The sequence below is a fragment of the Ceratotherium simum genome, chromosome 38 (genome assembly GCF_057802395.1).
Source record: "Ceratotherium simum simum isolate JZ-2026a chromosome 38, ASM5780239v1, whole genome shotgun sequence".
Taxonomy (NCBI): domain Eukaryota; kingdom Metazoa; phylum Chordata; class Mammalia; order Perissodactyla; family Rhinocerotidae; genus Ceratotherium; species Ceratotherium simum.
The window spans coordinates 15,481,960-15,501,134 of NC_141937.1; the positions used below are offsets into that span (position 1 = coordinate 15,481,960).

General features: G+C 39.8%; 1 protein-coding gene across 6 annotated transcripts in view; it reads right to left on the minus strand.

Annotated features, from left to right (window-relative positions):
- Positions 1-19,175, minus strand: part of ESR1 (estrogen receptor 1) — a 268,749-nt gene that overhangs the window by 198,097 nt on the left and 51,477 nt on the right.

The following is a 19,175-nucleotide window of genomic DNA, read 5'->3' on the forward strand; positions in this document are numbered from 1 at the left end:
TCCCTCTCACTCAAATATTTCTTTCTCATCCATCTTTATCATATGCAACTCTGTGTCACAAAAAGGTCTCCTTTGACCTCACATCATTCTTGAACTCCATCTTCTATCCTGCCCCACCTTCTCAGCTCCATTCCTCAGAGATGTCTACACTTGAGGTCTCCTCACCTCTTCTGCATGTCTCAACCTACACCACCTTAGCTGCCCCACAAAAGCGCTTTCTTGATGTCATCAATGACTCTTTTTGCTGAAATCAACAGAGATTTTCAGTCCACATCATGCTTGACCTAACAGAAGCATCCGACAATTTCTCCCTTCCTCTTGAAACCATGCTTTTCCCTTGGCTTCCATAAACAAAACTCTCCCAGTGCTCCCCCTATCTCTCAGGCTGTGGCTTCCCAGTGTTGTTTGAACGTTCACTCCATCCCACATGAAACCAGAGCCGCAGAGGCTCAATGTCAGGCCCTCTTCTCTTCTTATGACTCCAAATTCTCCCACAAGAAAATCTATTTCATGCCTATGGTTTCTATTGCTACTAAATGCAGATAGCTTATAAATTTATACTTCCAGCCCAACCCTCTTCTCTGAGCTCTTGGTACATATGTCTAATTGCCTACATGAAGTTTCTGCTTTAATATTTAGAAGTCACCTCCATTTCTTTATCCACCAAAAGAAGTCTGGTTTACAGTGTGCAGAATATTAAACTTCACAAATTAATAAGTATTGGCATGTTTTTATAAACAAGTCCATTTATATAGTCTAAATTCTTACACCTCTTGAGAAAATGACCTAAATTTAGCCTAAACCGATGTACTATTTTAAACTTTTTTTTTTTCAGGGAAAGATTTACCCCGAGCTAACATCTGTTGCCAATCTTCCTCTCTCTCTCTCTTTTTTTTCCTACTCCCCAAAGCCCCAGTACATAATTGCATATTCTAGTTATAAGTCCTTCTAGTTCTTCTATGTGAGCTGCCTCCCCAGCATGGCTACTGACAGATGAGTGGTATGGTTCCACGACCAGGAACCAAACATGGGCCGCCGAAGCAGAGCATGCCGAACTTTAACCATTAGGCCATCAGGGCTGGCTCGATATGTACTATTTTAAAACATGTTTCCTATTCTCAAAAAAAAAGTATATATATTTAAGTACATATTCCACCCTCTAATTCAGATTCTCTGCTTAAGTTTCCATTTTCTCATTTACTAAGGGCAAGATGCAACATGTAGTGAAATGTTTGAATTACAGAACTCTTTAGTCTTTATTCAACTTAAGGGTCAGTTCCAATTAGAATAGGGTGGAGTGAGGACTTGATCAGAAATGTTGGTCTCATAAAACTTGGTTCTCCATCTTTAAATTTACATTATAAAAGTCACTGTATCAACAGGCTTCAGATGAAATTAACATCTGCATTCCTCTATTGCATAATAGGAACCAGCAAACTAGTCAGCAGAAGTATAAACTCGTAACTTGAGTAAGAGACCACACACTCTGCCTCAAACATCCAGGCATAGTTATTGTTTTTAGAATTGTCTTTATTGATAAGGACAAATTGAGGAAATAATGGAACCAGAAACAAAATTTACCTGGGCAGATGTTAATTCTAAGCAAAACGTATATTCTTCTGACATCTCAAAGAAATTTTAGTGTTTGGTCTCCTATAATGTTTATGCCGTAAATATGATTTATTTTAACTCTAAAAGAATGAGTTTATATCAAGTCTCAGAAGAAAACTGTCAATAATTATTCAAACCAAAAATTACTTTGATCCACTTTTGCCCCCCCAAAGCCAGTTGTTTTGCAAGCCAGAAGATGGGAGAACTGAATTGGATCAAAGGTCAATTGGCTAAATATTATGTTTGGCTTGGTTATCTAGTATAGATGTGTATCTTTATAGAACCAAGTGAACTTCCTGAACTAACATGTTTAACACATAAAATACGCTGGATTTGTGCAATTGAATTCATCCCTTAACGAGAATGAAAATAGATGCCCAGTGGAATCACGTTCATAATGGAAACCTTTTGTGACAAAGCGGGTTTTCTCCTGCCCGAACTACATTAAAATTCAGAATTGATAAATTGGCAACAGGAAAAAATCAATCGGTACATATTTTGATATATACAATTAAAACCAATATTTCTTAACCAAACACCATTAACAACTATTTGTAAGTCTTCAACTTGTTTCAGAAGGAAAAAACAAAGTAGTTTTCTGTTCCCTAATGAGTATCACTTAGCAAAGCTGAGTTACTAAAGCAACTGATTTAAGTTTCTTTAAGAAGAAACTTCTTTTTAAATTTTATTATTTGGTCTTGTGAAAACAATGCATGAGAATATCCTATTGAAGCAGAGTTAATTTTTAAAAAAACAACTCACGCCAATTATATTAATGAAAGGTACAGTCTTTTTACTGAAGAGACTAATGACCTCTGTATACCTGTGACCAGGTCAACCCAAAAGTTCCTTTTGCACAGGCTTGGATGGAGGGCAGAAGGCCCACACCGAGATGTGAGGTTCAGGTGAAGGTCTGGAGAAATAATCACCATTTTCTTGCCCACCAAAAAATAAAAATAAAGGCTTTGGGAGAATGCAGGGTTTCAGTAATAGGAAGTGGAGAGGAGAGGAGGTGAGTGAAACAGAAGCTAGAAACAGGAAGAGTGGGGAGAGGAGGCATCTGTGAGCAGGAATTAGCAGGCTCCACCCTCGGCTCCTGAAGCAACAGAAAGGCTCACGCAGAGCTTTTCTCCGTGTTTCACTGGGATTCTTCCTCTTGACTTTTTGTTTTACCTTTGCGTCTTATTTTAGAATCTTTCTTCTTGTCATATTTTTCCCTCAGTACATTCTGGCAGTCACCGCAGACGAAATCTCTTTATTGGGCTTCACATCCATATGCCCACCTGCCCACAGTCCATTTAGACTTGGCTATCTCACAGACTCTTGAAGATGGATGTGTCCCAAATATAAGTGACCATCTTCTTTCCTCTCCGATCTGTTCCTCTTCACTACCACACCATGAAGCCTGAGACATGGGTGTTATTCTAGACTCCACCCTCTTCCTCACTCAAATCCCCAAAAAAACATGCACACGCAGATCAAATCAATTATTTTAAAATTCTTTTTCAAAGCAAAATCAATTCCCCCTGGGCTCACCGTCACTACCATAACCCACACCATCTCCACCCGGATTAATGCATTGGCCCACTAAGCCACCTCTGCCGCCAGTCTTCCCCTGCCAATCATTCTCCGCCAGGTTGCCAGAGGGATTTTTCTAAAATCAAATGCCACCTTGCTGCTATCCTGCTTTAACATTCTGATGCTCCTCAAAGCACTAAGGATAAAATCTAAATGCCTTAAGACAGCTTAACAAGAGGTTCTTGATCAGCCCTTACCTCCTTTCATAGTCTCATCTCGCACCGCTCTCTAAGTCACATCCAAGTTCTAGCCAGTCTTTCTGTTCAAATACTCCATGCTTCTTACACATCGAGAAGTTTGCACATGCCCTTCCTTCTTGAAGGAACACACTTTCCCTACACTCGGCCCAACTGACTCCTACTCATCTTTCAGATGTGTCAGTCAAGGTATCAGTTCCTCTGGGAACTCCTTTCTGCCCCTCCAACGATGCCTAGCTTTTGTCCTGTCTTAGCACTTACTATGTTGGACTTTAACTGCTTGTCTCAATCCCCAGGTCACTTTAGGCTTGACAAGGGATAGACTATATCTGTCTCATTTACCACCATTTATCCTGTGCCCAGCACATTCTCAAGCACACAGTGGAGCTCAACAAGTATTTGTTATCTCAACAAAATGGAGGTGCTGGAGACCTATGTTGCCCTCCGCCCCCAATCTTATCTGCGGAGCACAAGCTTCCTGAGAGGGCAGACTGGAGTTCTATAAAGGAAGTAATAACTGAGAAGATGATGATCCTGAGCAAAGCAATGGCAGCTATACCTCAAGACCCCAAAACTCAGGTCCACAAGAGCAAGACTTGGTCCTCAGGGTGTCTCAAAGAGCATGAAACCAGCAGAGAGAGACGAGTCTGCTCTTCAACACTGGGTGGGGCCATACATTAGCATAAAGGAGCAGCTCTTCACAGATACAACGGGCCAAGAAGTGAGAAATAAGACCTTGTATTACCCATGAATTATCTCCACTACTGTTTCCATTCTGATGCCTTGCTGGTTTTCTAATATCAGTGGATTTTATGATTACCCCCAAATAAAAATCAACATATTCTAATTATTTCAAGGCTCATTGTCTATACAAATGTTTCTTGAATTAAAACGTTATTTTTTTCTCTAACATTTTATATATGCATTTTAATATGGTTCATTTTACTAATAATTTATTTTCATTGAGCATTCTAATTCCTTTTGAATTTCTACTTTACGGCTTGTCTGAAGTTCAACCCTACAAGGTGATTAACAACTCCCTCAATTCGTCTCCCCCCTCACCACCATCACCAAAGAACAAGTGTAAATATAATGGGTCCATTTTATTATTTTCCATAGAAAATTAACATTCCTATAAATGAATTATGAACAACAAAGTTTTAGTAGGGGAGGAGGCACAGCTTGATTGAAGGGTTTCCTACACAGAGAATATATGGACTGTTCAGTAACTGAAGCTAAAGTACAAAGTAGCTTGATAATTGAATACAGAGATATTAAAACTCTTTGCGTCAATCACATTACATAAATCTGAACATCGATTTGCCTCAATAATGCAGTTCTGTGACATAAATGTGTAATATAGTTATTTTTTTCTTTTTTTTACTACTTTCTAACTTTGTGGAATCAGAAGTTGTACTTGCACTGTCGTTTCCAACTATTTCTCTCTCTAACTGACACATTTCAAAGCTTAAAAGGAGCACACACACAGATTTAATTCATAACCAGAAAACTTCAATATATGACATCAACTCGTATTTTATGATTTTTTTATAAATGAGCTCAATAAAAATATACACAGTACTCTGGAAAAGAAAATGCATTAAAATTAAGCAGACTTTTATGAGGTTAGGCAAAAAGCCAAGTATGAAAACTAGAAAAGATTTTGCACCAGTAAGAAATAAACACTTAATGTTTCTTATCAACACATATGAGCATTTAGCTAACTGCTCATATTTTTAAGGCATGGAAATGAAAATGAATTCTCAAAGATAAATTAACTCTCCAATGTTTAAGCACCCATAAATCAAATAAAAGCTAATCTCAGCTAATCCTATCTAAAAGTCTCATCGGAGGATTCCAACAAAATAACATTTTATTTTCAAAGTTCTATTCTTTTATATCTGATCGATCCATTAATTTAGCTAACATCTATAAAGCTTGACTACATTTACAGTCTTTTTATTAAAGGCTCTCCTTGAATATTTGCATAAAATTAACTCGTGTCTATTAGAATTTGAAGTATCCAGGAGCTGTACACAAATAGTTTGCTTAGGGTACCAAATAAGATGTCAAAATCAGTATTTCTTTCTACTTGTAAGTATCAATAGGTACATAGAGAGTGTTAAATACAGCATTAAATTTGATATAGAATGACAAGACCCTACACATATTTGGCCAAAAGGAAACCTATGACTTTTTAGTTTTATCAGTGAAAGGGTATATTTTTCCGTAGGTGTTAAAGTCCAGAAATATGTCAAAACCTAAGTTTTGAACCTTAGCATTGGGAAAATAATAAGAGGTTGCTCATCAATTTTCAAAGCACTGTCCTATAAACTAGCAATTACTCCTGACCTGAGTGGGAGCTTCCAGCTGATTTTCCTCCTCGACTTGTTCATTTCACACTTGTGCTCAATTCCTGTCTGGGAGGCAATTGCATGAGATTATCTGACCAACATTCTCTCTACTAAGAAAACTGATACTGAACATGATGTGCCAGGCACTGTGTTAACGTGGATTATTTCATTTAATTCCCCAGCAACTTGATGAGGAAGGAATTATATTAATCTCCATTTTACAGATGCAAAACTATGATAAAAGTTATAAAGCCTGCTCCAAAGCCACACAGTAAGCAAGTGGGAGAGAGAGGTTTTGAATCAAGGTCTCCCTCATTCCAGAGGTCAAACTCTTACTTATTCTAACAACCTTCATACATGGAAGGCCCAACTTCCCCAAAGGGCAAGCTCTTCACTCAGGAACTGTATTTACTTTCCAGAGTCAATAACAGTAGGATTCTCTGCAACTGTTTGGCCACTGGGTGTTCTGCTTCTTAGGAAGCTCATGCATAAGAAAGTAAAAAGTGAGGAATCAATAGAGCCAATGTTATCAACTTCTAGTTAACATATATATGTTATATACGCAAGATAAATACTGACTAAAATCAAACCAATATTGAATTCTTTAGGCAATAAAGTCTGACTTAGACTACAGGGATGAAATGAATGGTCAAACCCTCCTGGACATGATTGCACAGAAGAGAAGTCTTGCCCTCCCTTACACTCCGAGGAAAATATTGACTTCCAGCATTATCTCCATTATTACTCCTTTATTTATTTATTGCTCTTTTATTACTTTATTACTCCCTTATTGCTTCCTGCATTACTACTCCAACCCTGACTCATGAGTGATCCTTTATCTTGGTAGTACCACACACATTCATTTACTGTGACCAAACGAAAAAAGTGTTCTGGGAGTTGCCAGGAAGAAATGAAGAGTCCATCCAAACTGTGATGTTGTTGGGCCCACTAGCAAAAAGACAAGGAATACTGGCAAGGAATTTGTTGTAGAAACAAGAGTTTAAAAGATTTTTTAGTGAAACTGGGAGCATATGATTTTCATTAAAAAATGAAAGATTAAAAGTATTCAAAGTCATGCCAAGGGAAAATGCACTATCATCTCTGAGTAGTAAAGTAGGCGAGGCAGAGAGAAGATGTGAAGAAGCTTGAAATAGCTTTGCCAAATTCTTAGGGCTAGAAGAGGAGGAGGAGAAAGTCAAAGATTCTGGTGGTTTGTGCCAGGGCATCTTGAAAATTGTTCTTATCAGTAATCTAAAAGAGGGTCTCATTTGGGAGGAGGGTGTGAAGAAGAGGTGTGGAACAATTTTAAACAGCTTGTATCTGAGATTTCAGTAGCACACCAACAAGCAACTACCTAACAGGTTATTGTGAATGTAGTACTGTAGCTCAGGAGGCACGTCGAAAGGAAGTTGGAGCTCATATGATCCAAAAATGCCACTTCTGGGTATCTGCCCAAAACAACTGAAAACACAGACTCAAACAGATATTTGTACATCCATGTTCATAGCAGCATTATTCACAATAGCCAACAGGTGGAAACAACCTAAATGTCCACCACTGATAGATAAATGGGTAAACAAAGTGTGACATATACAGTAGTCTCTTGGCATCCGGGGGGGATAGGTTCCAGGGCCCCTGAGGATACCAAAATCTGAGGATGTTTAAGTCCCTCATATAAAATGGCATAATATTTGCACATAACCCACACACTTCCTCCTGTATACTTTAAATCATTTCTAGATTACTTGTAATACCTAATACAATGTAAATGCTATGTGAGTAGTTGTTATACACTATTGTTTAGAGAATAATGACAAGAAAAAAAAGATGTGTACATATTCAGTACAGACGCAACCATCATAGGCCTTTCAATTGCAGTTGGCTGAATCCATGGACGTGGAACCTACGGATATGGAGGGCCGACTTAAAAAGGAATGAAATTCTGATACACGCTAATACATGGATGGACCTTGAAGACATTATGCTAAGTGAAATAAGCCAAACACAAAAGGACAAATATTGAATGATTCCACTTATATGAAGTACCTAGAGTAGCCAAATTCATAGAGACAGAAAGTTGAACACGAGTTACCAGGAGTTGTTGGGAGGGGAAATGGGGAATTATTGTTCAATGAGTACAGAGTTTCCATTTGGGATGATGAAAAAGTTCTGGAGATGAATAGTGGTGATGGTTGCACAACAATGTGAATGTACTTAATGCCATTGAACTGTACACTTAAAAATGATGAAAATGGTAAATTGTATGTTATGTATATTTTACCACAATTCTTTAAAAATGTATTTGGAGGTGTAGAGAGCATCTACATGAGACAGGGCAGGAAAAGGAATCAAAGATGTGCATCTTAGGGCTGGCCCAGTGGCGCAGGTGGTTAAGTGCGCATGCTCGGCTGCAGCTGCCTGGGGTTCGCTGTTTCGGATCCTAGGCGCGCACCGAGGCACTGTTTGTCAAGCCATGCTGTGGCGGCGTCCCATATAAAGTGGAGGAAGATGGGCACGGATGTTAGCCCAGAGCCAGTCTTCCTCAGCAAAAAGAGGAGGATTGGCAGATGTTAGCTCAGGGCCAATCGTCCACAAGAAAAAAAAAATGTGCATCTTAAGTTGGCCTCTTCAGATTTCCTTCTGTGCAACTGGGCCCAAGGACAGGCTAGCAGTATTGGCCATGTGCTCCCCGTGGATCAGCCACCATGCTAGGTGACTTGAGCCTTTTATCTCATCTAAACATCACAACTGACAGGTCAGACTATTGTAATTCCCATGTTATAGAAGGAAAAGCTGAGACCCCAAGAGATTAACTAACTTGCTCAAGGTCACTCGGCTACTAGATGGCAGAGCCATGATTAAAATCCAGGTCTGTCTCATTCACAAGCCCTTGCTCCTCCAGGAACATCACAGTAGGGTTGGTGAAATGGAAAGGACTTGATAACTATCAAATCAGAATGCCTAAATATTGTTATACTTTAAACTATAATCAAAACAGAATTCCCTAATTACTATATTATATCATTGGGAGAGCAGTTCAGAAGCAGCAATAAAATTACTTCCAGAATCTGTGATTCCTAACACTCTCATAGGTAAAGATGTGACAGATTAATCACAGGAAACAGATTCATCAGTAGATTATGACACACATTATGAAAATTTCTGGAAAACCTTTCAGCACACTCCAGCATAAAACAAAGAGAGAAAGAGAAAGTAGAAAGCAAGGTATTGAGGAAATAAATGAGAAATTTATATTCTGTGAAAGAGCAACTGCAGTCTTACGTTTGGAAATAAATTTTGACTCAGATATTAAAGTGAATATTTTCTGATTTACAGCCAGTATAATGAGCCAAACAAAATGAAATAGAATTTGGCCGTCTCCATGAACACATTCCTAAAAATCCAGGGAGGACATTCAGTGTGCCATGATTTGAACTATTTCACAACCACATCTGTATGTAATGGCACGCAAATAAAAACGGCATGCCTTAATAATGCATGTCAAATTATAGTTTTACAGCTAGTCAATTCTGGTATATCTTATCAGTGACCTTCAATTGGCATTTGACCTTTATTTTTTAAGTGAAACAAAAATACTATTTGCATCTAAGTATATTTTGAAAGGAAAAAAATTTTAGTGGAATTCTAGGGAAGATAATTGTCCTGGAAATTTTCTTTTTCTAAATGAAAATGAAGTAAAGAGTAAATCCTCCATCGATTTGCCCTCTTCAGACCCCAGTCTGCTAAAATTTTGGCCAGGCAAGAGATCCCTCCTCTTGTCCGGCCTTGCTTACCATCTGCAAAACCACAATTGTTTTAAACACCTGGCACGGGATCAAACCAACAGCTGCAATAAAGGAAAACATAACGAAATCAGTGACCACCATCTCATTATAATACCCCAGAGACAATGAACCGCTTTCAATAATGCCTCTTAGGGCTCAACAAATAAGCAAGTGCTGTTCCACTTTCTGAAATTGCTCTTTCTTGGACAACAGATAAGCATCGAAGAGGAGAACAATGTGACAATTGGTGCGATTAGGTCAATGCCAGGCAGCAATCGGCTCACCTCTAGACCCCCCTCCTGTGCTCTGTTCAATTGTTTCCAGAGAGTTCTCCAAGCTTTCTTCCTACTTGGACTTATCTAAAGTCCCAACAGCGGTGTCCAAAAGCAGTAGAAACAATTTCAAACTATTCTTGTCCAAAGCTGAAGAGGCAAGGAAGAGGAAAATGGTCCGGCAATCAGAGCAAGAGGGCACACCTCAGACACCCTGAGCAGAGCTGTGCTTCCTGCCTGGATTCCTAGAACCACTAATAAGTACATTGTCCCGCCCTCCCATTTCTGGGTCATTGCAGTACTCAAGGAAAGAAGGGAAAGATTGTGTTTACTAAGATCTGTTGTGGTGGGGAACAGTCATGCACGCGTAACAATGTTTCAGTCAATGGATCGCATATATGATGGTGGTCCCACAAGATTAGTGCCCCATAACCTAGGTGTGTAGTAGGCTATACCATCTAGGTTTGTGTAAGTACACTCTATGATGTTCACACAATGACAAAATTGCCTAGTGATGCATTTCTCAGAACTATCCCGTTGTTAAGCGACGCATGACTGTATGAATGTCTCCAGCTGCCACAGCTGAGTGGTTCCTTGTAGACTTTTGACCACCTAACTGCTAAATAAGGGGTTTCAGCCATCTGGAACCCTCCAAAATTAACTCCCTGGGCGATGTTCCTCTCAGGCATCGTGATAAAAGTAATGAAAGACGAGTCGGGAGCTTCTGATTCCATAGTCAGAGAGCTCCTCTAGCACATTTTAACAAATAAGTTCAGTTATTTCTTTTCTTTTTTCTTTAATTTAAGTCCATTTTGAAAATAAGGAAATAAACCGAAAGACTGTCAGACTTAGAAATAACTACTAGTCCACCTTCTCAGCTAGAATTACAATTTCTCCTAACAAGTAGAAATAAATGAATGCTGGCTTTCATTCATTGAATTGCCAATGAACCTTTACAAGATGGTTGTTTGATAAAACAAAACCAAACTTATTCGTAAGGAGAAATGTTTTATATGCATGGTAGATTTAACCCAAAGTAGCACAGCTAATCTCATGCATTTTATAGTCCTCACGGTTGGGGAGAGTTCCTTTGACATAGGCTGCAGTGCCCTGCAGCCCGGCAAAGAGCTGTGTGAATATTAGATGCTCGGTAACTGAAGGAATGGGAAGCAGAAGTGGTATTAAAATCCACACTGCCTGGGCATCCGGACAGCTCAAGTCTGTGTGGTCACGCTGCCCTGTAGGGAGAGTTCTCAGACGAGCCACTGCACAGCACTTGGAAAGGAGTTCTCTCATTTCTCAAGAGTGTTTGGGCTTCTCAGTCTCTATGCTGTCCACACCCCATTCTAGCTGATGGGAACAAGAGAACCTGGAAAAATCGAATCTCCTTTTCTTCCCCTCTCCAGAACCAGCCTCAGGAAACACAATGACCTAACTGTGTGTCCCAAACAAGCTCTCTGATCTCTTGGCCCCAGATCCTCGTCTGTACAAGAAAAGGGAAGAATCTATTGATCACTAGGGCCTATTCTAGTTCTCAACTTGGATTATTCTCTTTTCTCACTTTCCCCAGGTCCATATTTCCATTTCATCTGGCTTCTTGGGGTTCTAGATTGGTGAACTTTTAATGCTTCCAAAGAATTTACCTCCACATGTGGTCACTGCATTAAACGGGAGGAATAAGGGCATATTTAGGGAATTTCACAGTGCTAGGAGCACAGCACTCCCTTTTGAGTCACAGGCTACATATGATCCTGGATGAACCAGGCAACCCCTCTGGGCCTTTGATACCTACCCTAGTGGCTTCTTGAGGCCCAGAGAGATAATATATGTGAATGCTTGGTCAACCATAACACTTTGTGCCAATGGAAGGTATTCCTATGAACTAAAATACAGCCATTAGAAAAAACGAGTGAGGTCAAGATGGCGGCGTAGGCAGACTCTGAACTCACCTCCTCCCGTGGACACAGCCAATTTACAACTACTCGTGGAAAAATTACCCCTGAGACAGAACTGAAAACTGGATAAGAGGAACTCCTGCAACAACGGACAATCCTAACTGGGGTAGAAGAGGCAGAGACTCCCTTCTGGAGAGAAAAACGCCACCTTCACAAGCCGCCAGCTTCACGGCCGCCGGGAGCAGCTCACAGGTACGCAGCCTCCCTGGAGGCGCGGGGCCCTGAGCCGGGGAGCGCCCCCGCTGTGGGCATTTTGTGGACCCAGCACAATTGAGACCAGCAGCATAATATCTGACTTTGCCTGCTACTAAAGCATTGGGGAGCACCCCCAGAAAACCCGGTTCACAAAGAAACTAAAACTGGCTCTTAAAGGGCCCGCGCACAAACTCACCCATTCCAGAAAGCATCCTAAAATCACCAGAAAGAAAGGTGCACAGTGCTTCGGTGACAAGAGACTCACCTAATAGGCCCTGAGTGCATCTCGGTGAGGGGGGAGACCTCTCCAGGGACTGGGACATTGGCGGCGGCCATTGTTGTGGCCTGGTGTGAGCGTGCTGACACAGACGCCATTGGAGTCCTCCCTGAGACCTGCTAGCCCAGGGTCTGCTCCACCCGCTAGAGCACCGATTTAATCCAGCTCAGCCAGGGCAGGCAGCCCACCCTAGAGACTAGCCCCACCCAACAACAAGCCCTCAGGCAACGTGTGGGCCTGCATAGATTGGTGACTGGATTCTCTGCAGCCTGGCAACTGAGCTGACTTGAGCTGGGCAGGGTGTGCACAAGGAGCGGGTGGAGAGTGTGGGGCGGTGGCAGAGTGTGTGGGGCTCCTGCCGTGGAGAGACTGGGTCCACTTGGGGAGGTCGGGGCACTCACACGGGGCAGGACTGTGTTGACTGTGTGTGTGGACCTGTGGGCGGCAGGGCTTCTCAGCCACAGAAGACTTGTACTTCTCAAAGACCCACATAGGAGGTTTGCTCCACCTTCCAAAACCTGAAACAATTGGGTGCTCCTGTGCCTGAGGCCAGCCCCACCCAGCTGCAATCCTCAGAGAGCTGACAAGAGACCTAATAGGCTAGAGGCTTACAGCAATTGTAAGGCCCTGAGCCTAACAACCTGCCACGGTGGGGGCCTACTCACTTAAAAGAAATACTGCAACACAAATGTGGTATTAGAACTTGCAGCCAACTGTGCTGGGGCTCCCCACAGCTGATAAAGAGACTGAAGGGCCCACAACAACTACAAGCAGCTGAGCATTACAACAGCTGGCCAGGAGCATAACTCAGCCTCCCTGGGTGCCTACAGGGAGAGCAAACAGGCCACAGCAGAAGGATACACGTAGCCCACATAGGGGTCACCCCTGGAACATTGAGAACTGAGGGAAGCACACTGGAAGCCTCCTAAGCCATCACTTACATAAGGTCACCTATCCAAGAGCAGGAGACGTAGCTGACCTAATACGTAGACACAAGCACAGGGAAAGAGGCAAAATGAAGAGGCAAAAGAATACATTCCAAGTAAGGGAACAGGGCAAAACCCCAGAAAAGGAACTTAGTGAAACAGAAATGAGCAACCTACCCGACAGAGAGTTCAAACTAAGAGTGTTAAGGATGCTCACTGATCTGGGGAGAAGAATAGATGGACTCAGTGAGAATGTCAACAAAGAAATGGAAGATATAAAAAAGAACCAATCAGAAATGAAGAATACAGTACTGGAAATGAAAAACTCATTAGAGGGACTCAAAAGCAGAGTAGAGGATACAGAAGAACGGATCTGTGAGCTGGAAGAAAGACTAGAAGAAATTACCCAAGGTGAACAGGTAAAAGAGAAAAGAATTAAAAAGAGTGAGGACAGTCTAAGGGACCTCTGGGACAACATCAAGCGCTCTAACATCCGTGTTATAGGTGTCCCGGAAGGAGAAGAGCGAGACAAGGGGGCAGAGAATCTATTTCAAGAAATAATAGATGAAAACTTCCCTAACCTAAGGAAGGAAACAGACATCCAGGTACAGGAGGCACAGAGAGCCCCAAACAAGATAAACCCAAAGAGGCCCACACCAAGACACATCATAATCAAAATGTCCAGAATTAAAGATAAAGAGAGAATCCTAAAAGCCGCAAGAGAATGTCAAGTTACATACAAAGGAAACCCCATAAGGCTATCAGCTGACTTCTCAGCAGAAACCTTACAGGCTAGAAGAGAATGGCATGATATATTTAAAGTGCTAAAAGGAAAAAACTTACAGCCAAGAATACTCTACCCAGCAAGGTTATCGTTCAAAATGGAAGGAGAGATCAAAATTTTCCCAGACAGGCAAAAATTAAAGGAGTTTGTCACCAAGAAACCAGTGTTACAAGAAATGTTAAAGGGACTGATTTAAGGGGAAAAGAGAAGACCACAAATAGGAAAAATTATCTATTTCCACGATTAGAACGTAATGGATACAAATGCACAAAAAGAGGTTGGATATGATATCAAAAACATAAAAGGAGGGAGGAGGGTAGTTAAAGAGTACAGCTTTCAGACAGAGGTCAAACTAAAGTGACCATCAATTCTGTATAGAAGAAGTAAGGAACAGAGAAGGACTACTAAAACACTGAGGAAAAAAAAAAAGTTAAAAAATGGCAGTAAGTACATACTTATCAATAGCTACTTTAAACGTCAATGGACTAAATGCTCCAATTAAAAGGCATAGGGTGGCTGACTGGATAAAAAAACAAGACCCATATATATGCTGCATACAAGAGACACACTTCAGACCTAAAGACACTCACAAACTGAAAGTGAAGGGATGGAAAAAGATACTCCACGCAAATGGCAATGAAAAGAAAGCTGGGGTAGCAGTACTCATATCAGACAAAATAGACTTTAAAACAAAAACTGTAAAACGAGACAAAGAAGGGCATTACATAATGATCAAGGGAACAATCCAACAAGAGGATATAACACTTGTAAATATCTACGCACCCAATGTAGGTGCACCTAAATATATAAAGCAATTATTAACAGACATAAAAACAGAAATAGACAGTAACACAATAATAGTAGGGGACTTTAACACTCCACTTACACCAACGGATAGATCATCCAAACAGAAGATCAATAAGGAAACATTGGCCTTAAACGACACACTAGAACAGATGGACCTAGTAGATATATACAGAGCATTCCATCCAAAAACCGAAGAATACACGTTCTTTTCAAATGCACATGGAACGTTCTCCAGGATTGATCACATATTAGGCCACAAAACAAGTCTCCATAAATTTAAGAAGATTGAAATAATACCAAGCATCTTTTCTGACCACAAAGGTATGAAACTAGAAATCAACTATAGGAAGAAAATCAGAAAAGCCACAAATACATGGAGATTAAACAAAATGCTACTGAACAACAACTGGCTCAATGAAGAAATCAAAGAAGAAATCAAAAAATACCTGGAGACAAATGAAAATGAAAATACGACATGCCAGAATTTATGGGATACAGCAAAAGCGGTTCTAAGAGGGAAGTTTATAGCAATACAGGCCTATCTCAACAAACAAGAAAAATCTCAAATAAACAATCTAACAATGCACCTAAAGGAACTGGAAAAAGAAGAACAAACAAAGCCCAAAATCAGTAGAAGAAGGGAAATAATAAAAATCAGAGCAGAAATAAATGAAATAGAGACCAAAAAACAATAGAAAAATTAATAAAACCAAGAGCTGGTTCTTTGAAAAGATCAACAAAATAGACAAACCTTTAGCTAGACTCACCAAGAAAAAAGAGAGAAGGCACAAATAAGTAAAATCAGAAATGAAAGAGGAGAGGTTACAACAGACACCTCAGAAATACAAAAGATTATAAGAGAATACTATGAAAAACTATATGCCAACCAATTCGACAATCTGGAAGAAATGGATAAATTCTTAGAATCATACAACCTTCCAAAACTGGATCAAGAAGAAGTAGAGAATTTGAATAGACCAATCACCAGTAAGGAGATCGAAACAGTAATCAAAAACCTCCCCAAAAATAAAAGTCCAGGACCAGACGGCTTCCCTGGTGAATTCTACCAAACATTCAAAGAAGACTTAATACCTATCCTTCTCAAACTTTTCCAAAAATTGAGGAGGGGGAAGCTCCTAACTCATTCTACGAAGCTGACATTACCCTGATACCAAAACCAGACAAGGACAACACAAAAAAGAAAATTACAGGCCAATATCACTGATGAACATCGATGCGAAAATCCTCAACAAAATACTAGCAAATCGCATACAACAATACGTTAAAAAGATTATACACCATGATCAAGTGGGATTTATTCCAGGTATGCAGGGATGGTTTAACATTCGCAAATCAATCAACGTAATACACCACATTAATAAAATGAAGAACAAAATCACATGATCATCTCAATAGATGCAGAGAAAGCATTTGACAAGATCCAGCATCCATTTATGATAAAAACTCTGAATAAAATGGGTATAGAAGGAAAGTACCTCAACATAATAAAGACCATATATGAGAAACCCACAGCTAATATCATCCTCAATGGTGAAAAACTGAAAGCTATCCCTCTAAGAACAGGAACCAGACAAGGATGCCCACTGTCACCACTCCTATTTAACATAGTATTGGAAGTCCTAGCCAGAGCAATCAGGCAAGAGAAAGAAATAAAAGGGATCCAAATTGGAAAGGAAGAAGTGAAACTGTCACTATTTGCAGATGACATGATTTTATATATAGAAAACCCTAAAGAATCCACCAGAAAACTTTTAGAAGTAATAAACGAATATGGTAAAGTTGCAGGATACAAAATCAACATACAAAAATCAGTTGCATTTCTGTACACTAACAACGAAGTAGCAGAAAGAGAAATTAAGAATACCATCTCATTTACAATTGCAACAAAAAGAATAAAATACCTAGGAATAAACTTAACCAAAGAGGTGAAAGATCTGTACACCGAAAACTATAAAACATTTCTGAAAGAAATTGAAGAAGACACAAAGAAATGGAAAGATATTCCGTGCTCTTGGATTGGAAGAATTAACATAGTTAAGATGTCCATACTTCCTAAAGCCATCTATAGATTCAATGCAATCCCTAGCAAAGTTCCAACAACATTTTTCACAGAAATAGAACAAAGAATCCTAAAATTTATATGGAACAACAAAAGACGGCGAATAGCTAAAGGAATCCTGAGAAAAAAGAACAAAGCTGGAGGTATCACACTCCCTGATTTCAAAATATACTACAAAGCTATAGTAACCAAAACAGCATGGTACTGGCACAAAAACAGACACACAGATCAATGGAATAGAATCGAAAGCCCAGAAATAAACCCACACATCTATGGACAGCTAATCTTTGACAAAGGAGCCAAGAACATACAATGGGGAAAAGAAAGTCTCTTCAACGAATGGTGTTGGGAAAACTGGATAGCCATATGCAAAAAAATGAAAGTAGACCCTTACCTTACACCATACACAAAAATTAACTCCAAATGGATTAAAGACTTGAATGTAAGACCTGAAACTGTGAAAGTTCTAGAAGAAAACATAGGCAGTACGCTCTTCGACATCAGTCTTAGCAACATCTTTTCAAACACCACATCTGACCGGGCAAGAGAAACAATAGAAAAAATAAACAAATGGGACTACATCAAACTAAAAGCTTCTGCACAGCAAAGGAAACCATCAACAAAACGAAAAGACAACCTAACAATTGGGAGAAGATATTTGCAAACCATACATCTGATAAGGGCTTAATCTCCAAAATATATAAAGAACTCATGCATCTCAACAAGAAAAAAACTACCAACCCAATTAAAAAATGGGCAAAAGACCTGAACAGACATTTCTCCAAAGAAGATATACAGATGGCCAACAGACACATGAAAAGATGTTCAAAATCACTAACTATCAGGGAAATGCAAATCAAAACTACAATGAGATATCACCTCACGCCCGTCAGAATGGCTATAATTAACAAGACAGGAAACAACATGTGTTGGAGAGGATGTGGAGAGAAGGGAACTCTCATACACTGCTGGTGGGAGTGCAAACTGGTGCAGCCACTATGGAAAACAGTATGGAGATTTCTCAAAAAATCAAGGATAAAACTACCATATGATCCAGCTATTCCACTGTTGGGTATTTATCCAAAGAACTTGAAAACACCAATTTGCAAAGGTACATGCACCCCTGTGTTCATTGCAGCCTTATTCACAATAGCCAAGACTTGGAAGCAACCTAAGTGCCCATCAAGGGACGAATGGATAAAAATCTGTGGTATATATACACAATGGAATACTACTCAGCCATAAGAAACGATGAAATCCAGCCATTTGTGACAACATGGATGGACATTGAGGGCATGATGCAAAGTGAAATAAGTCAGAGGGAGAAGGTCAAATACCGTATGATTTCCTTCATTAAGTAGTAGATAATAACAACAATAAACAAACACATAGGGACAGAGATTGGATTAGTGGTTACCAGAGGGGAAGGGGGGAGGGAGGAGGGTGAAAGGGATAATTGGGTACATGTGTGTGGTGATGGGTTGTAATTAGTATTTTGGTGGTGAACATGATGTAATCTATGCAGAAATAGAAGTACAATGATGTACACCTGAAATTTTTACAATGTTATAAACCAATGTTACTGCAATAAACAAAAAATTAAAAAAAAAAAAAAAGAAAAAACGAGTGAGACCTGTATGTACTGATATGGAAAAATTTCCAATATAATACATTATTCTGTGAGAAAAGCTAGGCACAGAATAATGTGTAGAGTACAATGCCACTTATGTTACCAAAATACACAAATGTGTGTATACGTGTATGTGTATGTATACATATGTAATTTTTGGAAGAAACTGTTACTAGTGTTTACCTATCAAGAAAGGAGATATGGATTTTGGTATAGGACCAAAGGAAGACCTTAACTTTTCATCATGTACCGTCTTGTACTGTTTAACATTTAACCATTTGTATTTGTTTGTTTGTTTAATAATCAAAAAAGAAAAAATATTTTAAAAATTTCTAACAAACACCAGCCCGGCATCAACAATCTTCATTTCTTTTCTGGTTCTGCTGCCTCCCCATCCAGTAGTTATTTTCTCTCTAGTCTGCAACCCACAGACTAAACAATAAACTTAACCAACAGAACTTTGTTCATCAAGAGAAAACTACCATATTTCTTTTGTAAGGAACAGGAAAAAGGCTGAGTGTGAGGAATTTTTTTCAATTTTCAGGTACTCCAGCAAAGAACAAGTAGCAGACACAGAAACCACAGGCAGAGGCCCCATTCTGTTTCTGCTCCTGCCACAAAGCTATCCTGAGTATCTGTGACTCTCCTTCTGGCCCAGGTGAACCTGGCACCCCTTGCTTTCCACTAACTCCAAACTTTATTCCTGAGGGGCCTTGGTCTCCTC